The sequence below is a fragment of the Macaca nemestrina genome, chromosome 3 (assembly GCF_043159975.1).
Source record: "Macaca nemestrina isolate mMacNem1 chromosome 3, mMacNem.hap1, whole genome shotgun sequence".
Taxonomy (NCBI): domain Eukaryota; kingdom Metazoa; phylum Chordata; class Mammalia; order Primates; family Cercopithecidae; genus Macaca; species Macaca nemestrina.
In genome coordinates this window covers 65151359-65163342 of record NC_092127.1, presented here as the reverse complement: position 1 = coordinate 65163342, position 11984 = coordinate 65151359, and positions in this window count along the sequence as shown.

Below are 11984 nucleotides of genomic sequence, written 5' to 3'. Positions count from 1 at the left end.
CTACTCAGGTGGGTAAGTCTTGCAGAGTGTTTACTTTCGACCAAGTAGAACTTTTCAATAGTGGCTTTGCTCATGTGATTCCAATAGGCTAAAACACCATTTCTTTCCATTTCCTTTTCCCAATTTATTCAGCACTTTGGCAGAGATGTCTTAAACCCTTTCCTAGTGAAAGATTTGCCCTTATATCTAAAATAGAATACAAATCTCATTATATCACAATTATTTAGTTTCCACTCTCCAGCCTTATGTGACATTCTTGGGAATGGGGATCTTACTCTCCTTCATCTCTGCACTGTTCCTTGCCCAGGGTTCCAGGCACATAGTAGATGCTTTATAAATGAACAACCTCTCAGCCTTTGGATAGAAGTTCCATTTTTAAAAAGAGATAAATGTGTGACTGAGTGCAATACATCATCATTACCTGACATAAGACTAAGTACATTTCCTTTTCTTCAGGAACTTCATCAGTGTTAATGGAAGCTTGCACACTGTCTCCTTCAGAATTCACAACTAGCTGTTCTCCCCTAATATTACTATAAAGTCAGAATAATAAAAGCATCTTACATCATAGGCCTGGCATTGGATTAGCTCCTTGGCGCGTTTTCCATATAAAGGCCAATGAAGGGCCGGGCGTGGTGGCTCATGCCTGTAATCCCAGCCCTTTGAGAGGCCGAGGCGGGTTGATCATGAGGTCAGGAGATCGAGACCATCCTGGCTAACACAGTGAAACCCCGTTTCTACTAAAAATACAAAAAATTAGCCAGGCGGGGTGGTGGGCGCCTGTAGTCCCAGCTACTGGGGAGGCTGAGCCAGGAGAATGGCGTGAACCCGGGGGGCGGAGCTTGCAGTGAGCTGAGATTGCGCCACTGCACTCCAGCCTGGAGCCAGACACTCCGTCTCAAAAAAAAAAAAAAAAAAAAAAAAGCCAATGAAGAAAAGTCAATAGTGATTATTAACTAGATGTTCCGGCATCTCCTTTCCACAAAGTGACCTGATTTTCAGGGAACTAAAGATGCTGACTTTTTAGAAAGATTTCAAGTACTCTCATCTAAAGACAAGAATCTGGGGAAGGGGCACGTCCCTTATTGAAGTAGTACAGTGCTGTGTTTTTGTATCAGACCCACAACTCTTAACAAATAAATGGGAAATCTAGAGATAAATTTCTAGAAAAAAATCTGCTTGGGCTGTGCTAAAATAATCTAGGCGATTTTAAATTGAAGCTACCAGATTCATTACATTTTTCAGCCAAGTCACTAATAACAGTACACAATGCCAAATGCTGACTTGTAAAAATGATGCTCATTTATTAAATTATACCCATGAAATAACACCCTAGTTTTCATTTTTAATAAATGACCAATTACACTGGCAACTTATCAAAATTATATCTTGTCACATTTCATGGATATTGAGATACAATTTTATAGAAGTAAAGCAAAGATTTTTTTCCTTGTTTTTTTCTTTTTTACATTTTTCTTACTTTATTATCTCCACAAAATGCTTCATTTTGTTTCATGCCTGGTGTTATTTGGGCTTCATTGCTGTCTGTGAGGTAATAGTGAGCAACAGTTTACTCAGATTTCAGCTGATGTTTAAACTAGTAGTTAGTTTGCTGCTTCTCCCAGGGAATTTCTGGAGAAAAGGAATTTCTCCAGAACATTTTAAAAGACTTAGTTGTCAAAGCAGGTGCAGAGGACTGACGCTCATGCTTAAGAAATTAACTTATATGGGCACTGGTTTCCTAGAGAGGTGCTAGAAAGGCACAGAGATGTCATGAAAGGAAGGACTGAAGCCCACATCCCCCCAAAATTCTGCTTACTTTATCATCTAGGGACATAATCTACAATGACAGAGTGTGCTCTGTGGTTGAGGGGATGCCTGAGGTATATGAGTTAAGGGAAAGCACAATAACACTTTGACTATCATGTCAAGGGTAATGTTGAAAGCAGTCATCTCTAAATTTTTTTATCAGTCCACAACTTGGCTAACCTGTGTATGCCCTCTCAAATTATTTGCACACATGAGCAGTTAGACAATTTCATTGAGGACGATGGCTTTGATATGTGTATATATAATGCATATATACTGCAATTAGTCATAATAAACCCTGGAAAGTAGAACTTAGGGACAGGAATCATAAAACAGAACACATACATTGTCTGAACTTTTGCAAAAAGCAAATATTTTCATAAGAAATAAAAATTAATTATAGTAGTCATAGTCTTTTTTGTTTAAAAATAATAGACTGTTTCCTAATTAAACAATTACACATTTTTAATTGTAAAATGTTTGAAAATACATATATTTACCTAGTCTTAACTACTACCTAGAAATAATCACCAAAAACATTATTTTGTATATTATACTTCCCTTTCCTAGTCTAATGAAACTTTCTGCAAAACTCCTATCATATCACAAATACTATTTTCCAGATGCCATATCATATCATAGATATCCCTTCATGTCATTAGATGTGAAGTTCCCCTTGCAGGCTTTACAATCTTTTGTTTAATCCCTCTACGGAGGCCCACTTAACTAGATTCTATTTTTCTCCATTATAAACAAGGCTCTGTAGAACATCTTGTTAGATAAATATTTGTCTTCATCCTTAATTAGTTAATTAAGGAAGATTCGTAGGAGTGTGACTCGGGCAGGCCAGTGAGAGTGCTTACTTTTAGAGATCTTAGTAAGTACTGTTTATTTTTTCTCCAGAAAAGCATGACCATATACTTTTGTTTCTACTTAATGTGGCCATTTCATTGGCTGTTTTTTTCATTATTTGTATTGATATTACATTTAAAAATTACTTTTGTTTGTGAGTAGCAAGAAATGGTGAAGAGTTTAAATTTCTTCATATTTTGCAGATGCTCAGCAAGCCCACCTTCTACGTATATACTAATCCCAAATGAATTGATTTTTAAACATTGCTATGAATCTTAATATGCAAAAATACCATAATTAATTTAATTTTTATATATTTGATTATTACAGAATTTGACGTTTTCCATGTGTTTATGGTACATTTGTATTTCTTCTTTTGCAAATTTCGGTGTGCTATTTGCCTATTATATTTATCTATTAGAATGTTGATCTTTTTCTTATTGACAAAGGTCCTATATAATGCAACTATTCACCTTTTAATTGTGTGTATAGAATTTTTATGAGAAAAAGTCTTGTTGTTAAGTATACATAATTTCCCTATTAATTTGCAGCATATTTTTTATAATATACTAACGTATAGATTCATCATATACCAAACATACATGGTTCTATTTCTAGACTTTATGATGTATTTTATTTTTTGCTTCTTTCATAGTAATACCACTCTATTCTAAATATTTTAGAATTATATGTTTTACTATCTATTAGTACAAATCCCAGTACTTTATTATATACTTAAAGTTTGGGGTTATTCTTGCTCATTTACTATTTCAAATAAATTTTTAAATCATTTTGTGACGAATACCCTCTGCCAAAGCCATATTAAAATGTCAATTGGGATTACATTATATTATGAAATAATTTCAACAGAATTGATATTAGTATAATATAGAGGCTTCATTTCTAATAATACATAATGCTTTTTCATTTATCCAAGTCAACTTTTATATCATTTACTAAAGTTTGCAGTCTTTGACTTCTGCAAAAAGTCCCACCACTTTAAAAAAAAAAGTCATTGAAAAGCTACTTGTACATGAATTTTACATTGTCAGTGAAAATAACTTACTTTACAAACATAATTTGACATCATTGCCATCATTGCCATCATTAGGGTATGCACTGATGGTAGAAAGATGAGTAAAAACTTGATTTTGCTTTCTATCCTGAATAATTTTTTTAAGGTAAAGGAAAAAAAGAGAAGATAAACATTCAATTTGTAAATCAAGTGTGCTAAATGTTATAACAGACATAAAAGCAAAATGCTGAGAGAATAGAGAGGAAGGTCCTCAGGTTAGTTAAAAAAACCAAACTGCTGATGTAGCCCTATGAATAATCTACTTCTTCCAAAGTATTTAGAAAATATTCTATATTTATAACAAAAACTGATGGAAAACCATGATGTTGCAATGCAAGTATATTAAGGAAGGAGTTCATAATTATGGTAAACAGGATTTTCATTTATTGTGAAAATCTAATATATGTGGAAATACAGTTTTAATTAGACCCAAATATGAGAGAATTAGGAAGAAACATCTTCAGAGATTCTAAGATTGAGATCTCCACTGCTGCACCAAAATTCATATTGGTATGATTTTACTTTTATGGCTAACATTGTGATTATATATATCAGTCAAAACTAATGTCAAATTCGGAATTACAAATATAATGAAGAGGAATGGAGAAGAGAAGGGGCAGGTAGTAGATTTTAATTAAGGCAATTAACCAAGCATTAGAGGGAAGGGAAAGACGAAAAAATATTGAGAAGAAATATTTGTGAATTGTAGAAGATTGTGCAGGAAAAAAGATGTGCTCATAAGATACACTTATACTTACTGTTTATTAATATCAGTAATCTCTTCAATGTTATGGCTTACAAAGTGTTCTCCCTTGTTGCATCTCACCTTGTTCTCTCTGTAACTTAATAAAGTAGTTATTATTGTGACCATTAAAAAAATCCAAAACTCAGATTCAAGATAATGTGACATTGCATACCCAACATCTCTTACTGAGTAAATGATAAAGTCAGGTCTCAGATCCGGATACGTGTTTCCAAGTCTAGTGGTTTCCTCACTGTCTCATTGCAGCCTTTATTCTTGGGAATGTTGAGCTCTCAGAGTAATAGAAGAATTATATGAACCCCTAATTCCAATAAGTCCATTGACTTTTCTTCTGTACCAATATTATTTTACACATTTATAATACCTGATTATTTTTTGCACTTGATATTCCCATAACTCCTTGGCACACAATAAATGTCCAAGTGCCATTCCACTTAATAACTGTATGTTTCTCCATGTCTAGATCTGTTAAAGTACTATGTGCAAAACCAAACTAATTTTAGGAGAATTATTGCCTAATTTCTGGAATTATTGAATTATTAATTATTGTCTGATCAGAAACATTGAGAATGAAATATTTTGATAGCTATTTTGGTCTTCTGATTAATTTGCCAGCATCACAGAAAAAGGCTCTGTGCTTACTGAGGATAAAAAATTGTTTCAATTTCTCTCCTTGGTATGTAGCTCCATATCTGGCACATAATACACATGCAATAATTGTTGAGTGAGTGGATATATGAATGAGTGATAGATGTCAGAAGACTATAGTTACATTAATTTGTAATTATGGCTAAAGCATTAGTGATAGTCTACTTAGAATCACATTACTCTTTTCTATGATGACAATCTCTAGGTATTAAAACAAAGTGCTTGGTGAAGTGGATGGGTGGACGGTGAAGTGCTAAGGAACCCAGAATCTGGATCTCATTTTCCGACATTTTCACTGGATGAAATAAGTTTAAACAGGAGTCCTTCCCTGCCTGTCTCACTGGGGCTTTGGCTTCCTAATTTAAGGTGAATGACTATTTATGTCATGCAAATCTTTCCACAAATGTACACTTTTATTGCCAGGACAATGATTAATTTAAGTAAGGAAAATTCTTAAATTGGAATATATGCTTTTGATCTTAAAAACTAAAATGAACTACATAACCCTAAACTTCTTATCAAAAAAGTAAAACCATCTTAAACTAGTTATGATCACTAAAATAAATGTTAACCTATCAAGTTCTGACAATTCTGATCAATATTTTCTGACTCAGATTTTATAAAGTGAATCTTTCTTTCTACACTCCTACTGCCAAGCTGGTTTTTGTTATGGCCAAGGATACAGAAATGTACATGAATATTTTGGATATTTAAGTTACAATAAACATACCAAAAAAAAAGAACTTTTCTAGGTGTAATGTATTGATTTTCCCTTAAAAGAGAAGCAGAAACCTCCATGAGTCTGTATAATTTCACACATCTTCACCCCCTGGTTTCTATGTTTAATTCAGGATATGTGTGGGGATAGCAAAGCCTGAAGGAACATGCTGCCTAAATCCTCACCCTGCAGTCCTAAAGCCCTGGTGAATTTTGAGTTAGCTTTCTTTATGTCCCTAATGGCTAAATTTTAAAAAAGAAAAAAGACAAGGAAAAAGCTCTGCCCTGCAATTTATTTTCCCTTCATTCCGCTTTTCTTGCCACCCTGATTCCCATTTTCCTAATCTTTTCCTGCACAATAAAAAGTTGATGAAAACACAAAAGGACACAAGACAGAAAACCTAAGCAGTATCTGCTTTCCTTCTCCATAGACTGCAGAACAGGATGCATAGGGAAATTAATGTCGGTTAACCCATGTGATTATAGCTTTTGGGAAGCTGTAGCCTGGAAACAAATCACTTCCCCTAAATGAAATGTGAGAAGATTCCACCCAGAGACAAAATGCAACCATTAGAATGGCAAGGAGCACAAGGGTGTCTGGGGTGAAGCCTGTCCAGAATCCTTAATGTGTCTGAAAAGCCCCAGTGCTGTGCAGCAGCCTGAGTCTGGCTAACCTGGAAGAAGTATTAAAACCTACATTTGAAGCTCTGAGAAATCACCGTTTGGATATGACATTGTTTAAAGCATTTTCTTTCTGCGATGTAGTTTAAAAAGAGCTGGTAAACCACAAGTAGCAAATCATAAATGAAAGTTACAAGCAGAGCACAATTTAGAGTCAGGCCATTCTGGTAAGAATTTACATAGAAAAAAACAGAGTTCATCAAAATTCAGATGGATGAATGGATGCATTAACATGAGCTCTTAAAGACAAAATTCTTCTGATTTTTCAATTAGTGCTTTCACTCAGAATTAAATCTATTGTGAGAATAAATATCATACTCCTAGAACTCCATTAACATTATGATGCATGAATGATCGAGCCGGAGAAAAGCATGGTAACTTTGCATTTTATTAAAGAGTAAAAGTTCTTTCTTACTTAATCTAAACTGTTATTTAACTGAAGGGAATTAGCAATTTTCTTCATGTCTCCCTACCGAGAACCAGAAAACACAACAATTAAAAGTTAAGAAACAGCAAAATCTGCATCATCTCCCAAATTAGTTGAAAAACTGTCACATGCTACTGATAGGTTTATTCCTTATCAAGGGCAGAAAGAACTCTCGAGGCGTCCAACAGCTAGAAAGTGGACAGGAGCAGTGACAGCACCCCTCAGTAAGATGGCTGCTGGAGTGAAGGTGACTGGACAGGACGTGTGAGTTACTGAAGTCCTTAGGGCCCTGCCATTATGACTGTGCACTCTAGTCACCTCTGAAGAAGAACTAATGGAAATGTCCAGTATTAGACCTGTGGGATATACACAATGCTGTTCCAGACCAGAGATCAGCAAGTATTTTCTGTTCAGAGCCAGGTAATAAATGTTTTAGGCTTTTCAATTCATATGGTCTCTATCATGATGGTCTACCTCTGCCACAGACAATACAGAAATGAATGAATGTGGTTATGTTCCAACAACATTTTCTTTAGAAAACCAGATGGCAGAACAGATTTAGCCCAGTTTGACAATGCCTGTTCTAGACTGTTCTGTATGGAAGGAGTTTCATAGTGCTACTGATGAAGATTCTCAGAATTTCCTCCATGTAACATAAAGAACCGAACAAGGAAAGTCTGCAGAAATAAATACTTGTACTAAAGACAGCATGAATGAATACAGAGATCAGAAATTAGTGATACAGAGAGCTACAGCATCTAAGTCATTTCCAAATTTTTGAGCAGAGAATATGAATATTCTGTAATGATTAGTAAGGTCTTTAAAGCAAGACGCCACCATCTTAGGCTCCTTGTAACAACAAATTTGCATGCACAGAGGACTCTTTATATTTTCCCTTACCCATCCCCTCAATGTCACTGATTGAAGTTTATCATTAGTTTAGATTCAGAATGATTAAGAGACAGGAAAGGACATTCTCCAACATTCATTGTTCATTGTCTGTAACATATAATGAAATATAGGTCTTATTAGAGAGTTTCTATTTAGTTATTCCCATTTTGCTATTTTTTTAGATGCTGAGTTTAAGAAGCCCTTCATATGTTGTTAAACACACCCATGACTAAGGCGTATCTTACCCACCTAATACAGGCAAGATTTAAAAGCCCCAAATTGCCTGAAGGGAACAAGTGTCTTTTAAATTGTTCACTACTGTTTCACTGTCCTCCTCATATAGCTCATATTCATGACTCACCACCATAACTACTTTCATGGAACCATCCTTGCTAATCCCTCTTTCTTATGGATACACTCCGGAAAACACTATAGCAATTCAATCCAATCATTTGCTTATTCTACAACTGCACATATTAAATAGCAGGACATGGCTAGAGAAACTTTTGCATTTCAATTCTACTTCCTTCGAACTTAAAACCAAAATCTAAAATATGCCCTTAAATCTGTGAGACAGGTTGCCGACCTAGTAATCTCACTCTTTTACTCTCCAAAACAATGATTTTTTTTCTGTGTGCACCTAAAAATATCCAACATGTCTCCCACCTTCACTAACAAGTGGTGACCTTATTATATACATAAAAAGAGGCAAACATATGACAACTGCTTTATCTTTTAATAATAACCCCTCCCTACCCAGGTCTGTGGCAACAGACCTAATTTATCCTCTCTCCTGTTAGGAGCAAACGAATAGTTCCTTCCTCTATCTAATCAACACCACCACTTGTGACCTAGATCAAGCCTCCTCTAGCCTTTTTAAGGACTTTGATCCTTCAATTTTCTCATTATACTGCATCAGCATTTTTTCTTTCTCTTTTGTATCTTTTCCATTACATAAACTTGCCTTATTATCACCCAACTTAACCTTCCCTATAGCCTATTAAGATGCAATTTCCCACAGCAAAACTCATCAAAATGTTGTCTACAACATTCTCATCTTCCGTCAACATCTAGCCCAATGTCTAATCCTTAGTGAATACATGTCAACTATTTATCAAATAAATAATGAATAACACCCCTCCTCTAGGGTTCACAGCATAATACAGTATCTCATGCACATCTTAATTACAGTATTTATTATCATCTATTATTAGAGACTCCCTTCTGGGTTATGAGCTCATAGAGAAGGAAGTGGTATATGCTTCATCTTTGTGTTCTAGAACCTAGCCCAAGACCTGACACATGTTGGGTTATTAATACATGCTAAAGGAAGGAAAGAAGGAATGGAGAAAGGAAGAGAAGAAGGGGCTTATAATATACTGCTATTAGGTAAAATATGCACTACAAATGTTTTTTCACCATACAAAACGTAAGAGAAATACAGCTAGAACTACTTTGAAACTCCTACCTGGTCCAGTGTGACGATGATATGTAAAGGATTAATAGAAAACTGATAGATTAGGAAATCATATCAAAATCCAGCAATATAGAAATCTATATACAAGGTTGGACCCAAAGTTTAGGCAATACCTAGAAGGAGATGGTCCTGTGAACAAATACAAACTCAAAAGTGATATGTAAGTATGCAGGCTGCCTTTTAAAAAATCCCTGGGCATAGATTAATTCTGCTCTACTTCCAGTACAATGCATGGATTACCGTAGAAGCAGTTGCAATTTTAAGAGCAAACGGCCCAGGAATTAGGCATAATACAAGCATGAAAAGTTACCAATCCACATTATCTTGTAATGGAAGCAAGTTGATAGTTTTAATTTTATGCATGAGTGATATTATTTTCTAAAAGTGACCACAGAATTTGAATAATATTTTTTGGTGGGTGATGCATAGTTGTTCTTTCTATATGATTGCATTTACAATTAAGTATTCTCTCCCATTCTGCTTTTCTTCTTCTTTCTCCTCCTCCATTTTTCTAACAGATCAATATGATGAAGTTAAGCAGAGTTTTGAGTTCCACTTTATGGTTATGCAGAGTTCCATCACGTACCTTATCTGACAAATACCTGCTGAAACTCAAAAGATGCATGACTTTCCAGGCATTAGCCTCCCATGGGATGGCTTTCCTTGAAAGAACTTTCTGGGCCCTATAAAGACCATGGACAAGAGAAAAGGGAAAGGGAAACACCTCCAGCTAAGCTACTGGAACTCTCACTCAACCTAGCATCTGTAATGATAAGCAGGGGTTTTAGCAAGGCTACCACCTGTGTTTGAATCCTGGCTCTAGAATTTTTTCATGACATTGGTCAAGTTATTTAATTTCTTTTGGTAACTTTCTCATCAGTAAAATAGGAATAATAAATAATAGGTTCTATTTTGTAGACATGTTATTAGGATTAGATGATCAAATATTACCAAGTGCTTAGGACCGTACCTAACAAGTGGTATGCAGCACTTCAGTGTTTGTGAAATGTAACAGATATTTATAAGCAGCACAAAGTGGTAGGCTGTTATAAATATTATCCCTGTTAGGCAACAAGTGGACAAGAAAATAAGTGACTCATAAGATCATGCCCAGATTAGGATCATTTATGAATAATAAATGTTGCTATATTCCCAGGTGCTATAATAATACCTGTTAGGTGGTCAATGGATGTTTGTTGTTCTAAAGCAAGTAAATGGTGCTAATAAAAAAAAGTAAACAGAAAGTGAAAATGGATATTTGTTTCATGAATGAGCATGATCCTAGGCCTTAGATTAGGACTATGCTGTCACTATCCAGCCTGAGGCCAGAATTATCATTCGGATAAAATAATTGAAGTGGCATTACATCTAAGAGCAAAGTCCTATAGATGGACGTTAGGACTAGGTAATTGGAATTTGTGGTAGGTGCCTGTGTCTCAGGGGATTCCTGACAAACCAGACAGGCCCAGGACAAGAGACAGATGGGATCAAAGATGGAAACCAGTCAGGACGAAATGAGGTCTGGATGAGTTGTGGTCGGTAACAGACATAAAATAGTACAGTCTCAGCATTTATAGGAACTAAAAAGGTTATTGAAGAGTTTGTTTTTCCTTGTTCCTAAGATCATGTCTACATATCCAAAAATGTGGATGTGCCTTCCTGATTCAATTCTTTCTACAGAGGGGAACAACGCCCTCCCAATGCAATAGAATTTATTTTCAGATAATTTTAATCAGTAGATTGTTTTTTAATATGTTAAACTCTAACTCCATATATTTGATTAACCCATTTTTCTTAGGTCTGCCCTCTAAAGCTTCATAATATAGCACATATGCAATTATTTTTCACATATATGAAACCACAAATACAGCTACCTTATTTCCTAGAAATCTTCTCTCCTCTAGGGAAATTACTTCCAGTTTCTTTCACAGTTCTTCATAAACATGGCTTTTTTGCTGTCCCTTTACGTTTCCCATCACTGTCTTCTGGATAGTTGGTAATGTCCCTAGCAAAATGTGGAGTCCAGAACCGAAACTATTAAAAAGGATAAAACTAAGCAGTAGTGCCAAAAATGTCAGGGGTTATCTCCATATACATGGACCATCTATATGTATTAACAAAAACTATTTGCATTAGATCAAGGCCAACACAACTTTTCATAAATGGCCAGATAGTAAATAGTTTTTTGCTTTTTGGTCCTCAAATTCCTCTTGAAATATGTAATTCTGTTAAAGCATGAGAGCAGACTTAGGCATGCTGTAAATGAGTAAGTACAACTATGTTTCAATACCATTTCGTTTATCAACAGACAGTGGGATTTAATTTGGTAACTCCTGTATAAGAGCACTCATATTCTTTCCGTCAGCTAAAGTTTCTAGGCTTTCTTCATATCATGTTTCTAAGCTATAGACCTCTAGTGTTTACTTGAAAAGGACTATGTCTACCCTTATTAAAATTTTATAATTAGATTTAGCCTGTACATCTAATGTGCTATGATAGTTTTGAATCTGATTTTATTAGTCATTATACATAAAAGCGCCTCTTCTCTACATCATGCCATCTGCATATTGGTAAATATATACTTTCTTAATTCTAATGCAAGCTATTGACAAAAATGTCAAATGGGACACGACCAAGAAAAGAA